We start from the raw sequence: 2,274 nt of genomic DNA, 5'->3' as shown, positions 1-2,274 counted from the left end.
GGACGTTAAGTCAGCAGTCTTCCTCATGATTGTGTAGCCTACAGAACTAGACTGAGAGACCAGTTAAAGGTCTTTGCAGGTGTTTTGAGTTAATTAGCTGATTAGAGTCTGACACCAGGTGTCTTCAATATTCAACCTTTTCACAATATTTTAATTTTCTGATACTGAATTTGGGATTTTGATTAGTTGTCAGTTATAATCATCAAAATTAAAAGAAACAAAAACTTGAAATATCAGTCTGTGTATAATGAATGAATATAATATACAAGTTTCAATTTTTGAATGGAATTAATTAAATAAATCAACTTTTTCATGATATTGTAATTCTATGACCTTCACCCATTATCTCCACTTAATACATGATTACTGGAGGAAAAACGCAGCTCATAACTTTTAAAGTCCACAACAAAGCAAACCGTGAGAACCACCGCACACTCCCCCAAAATATGATTTAATATGGGTTGCCGTGGACTTTACCCGAGCGCCCTCTGGTGGCCGTTTTTGGCTGATGAAAATATCGCTGAGCTCATTACAAATGCATGTAATTTGGTCACTTTTCAAAGGTGTCAAACTTGTCTATAGAGGGGTTTCATGTGACGTATCGGTCATGTGATTTTGCGCTGCACGGCCATTGTGGATTACGACGTGGTGACTGCTGTGATACGCTATGTGCATTTGGTGAACAATTGCAGAAGCTTCAACAATGGTCAACTTTTGTGCTGTTGGTTGTTCAAACAGGTGATAAAAATGAGGCAGGTCAGTCATTTTACAGATTGCCAGCAGTTATTGTGCATCAAGCAGTGGAGTGTTATGAGCTTTCTAAGTGACGCAGAGACCTAACTCAGCAGAAGAGGCAGAGCAGACCTGAAGGAAGCTTTAATATGGCCAGAACCAAGCAGACCGCCCGCAAATCCACTGGAGGAAAAACTCAGAGGAAACAGCTTGCTACCAAAGCCGCCCGGAAGAGCACTCCGGCTAGTCGATGTGAAGAAGCCTCACCATTACAGGCTTGGCACCGTGGCACTGAGAGAGATCCGCCGCAATCAGAAATCCACCGAGTTGCTGATCCGTAAGCTGCCCTTCCAGCGCCTGGTGAGAGAAATCGCTCTGGACTTCGCTTTCAGAGCTCCGCTGTGATGCTCTGAAGGAGGCCAATGAGGCTGACCTGGTTGGCAGCTTGCGGATCAGCAGCTCGATGGATTTCTGGTAGCGGTAGATTCCTCTCAGTGCCACAGTGCCGGGCCTGTAACGGTGAGGCTTCTTCACACCGCCGGCAGCAGCAGCGTTCTTCCGGGCGGCTTTGGTAGCGAGCTGCTTCCTCTGAGCTTTTCCTCTGGTGGATTTACAGTTGGTCTGCTTGGTTCTGGCCATATTAAGCTTATGCTGTGAAACTGCCGGACACTTTGTTACATCGTCATTAAATTCACTATCCGATACAACATACAGATCCACTGAACCAACTGCTACACATTGATCATGATAAACAGCTTTATCTTGAAGGTTTAAAGCCTCATAATAAGCTTTCATTCTCTCTATTTTCTTTCACGCGCCAGCCGCGTAGTAATCCACGATGGAGACGGTAACTAATTGGTCAGGTAGTAAGAGCTGTCAGCTGGCTGTTAGAAGCAAATTAGAGACAAAACCAGCTGATTTCAACAGACAATAGAGCCCGAACAAGTTTTCATCAGACGGCCAGTTGCGGAAGTACAAATTCTTGCCTTTGGATTCGGCACTTTGCCGGAAGTGACATGGCTCCGTGGCAAGCCATACTTTCAAAACCAAAACAAACTAGGACTGCAAGCAGTCATATACGGGCCCTCGTTCTGCGCGACCGCCTACCCAGGGCAGTGTGTTCTGTTGTGACCAGATGTGGGCATGTGCGTACAGGGGCAACCACTCATCCCACAGTTCAAATTTCAAGCAAATCACACAATGCATGAAGGAGTTATGACATGTTGATGGTTCATCCACTAGGGGGCGCTCAGTGTACAGAGGGGCTAGGTGTGTTGAGGGGCCAACCGTCATCATACATGTGAAGTTTCAAGTCAATCAGGCAAAGCATGAAGGAGTTATCATGACTTGATGTTCCATGGCGAAGGGTCAAAATGGCGGCACCATAGCAGCCACAGCCTTCAACATAGAGAAAAGCTTTCGATAACTTTTGGTCAGTATCATCTTTGGATGCTGAAGTGCATTGGACAAAATCCCTAGGAGGAGTTCGTTCTCCCTACTCCAAAAAACCCCTATGGGAAGGGGTTTTTGAAATTTTCAAGG

At 45.3% G+C, this 2,274-nt stretch overlaps 1 pseudogene; it reads left to right on the top strand.

The window, feature by feature from the left end:
- The first annotated feature begins 881 nt into the window (after positions 1-881).
- On the top strand, positions 882-1,210 carry LOC117518182 (annotated as a pseudogene).
- Positions 1,211-2,274: the final 1,064 nt, after the last annotated feature.

The sequence above is a fragment of the Thalassophryne amazonica genome, chromosome 10 (genome assembly GCF_902500255.1).
Source record: "Thalassophryne amazonica chromosome 10, fThaAma1.1, whole genome shotgun sequence".
NCBI lineage: Eukaryota > Metazoa > Chordata > Actinopteri > Batrachoidiformes > Batrachoididae > Thalassophryne > Thalassophryne amazonica.
The sequence above is the reverse complement of the archived record's forward strand: the minus strand, read 5'-3'. Positions and strand labels throughout refer to the sequence as shown.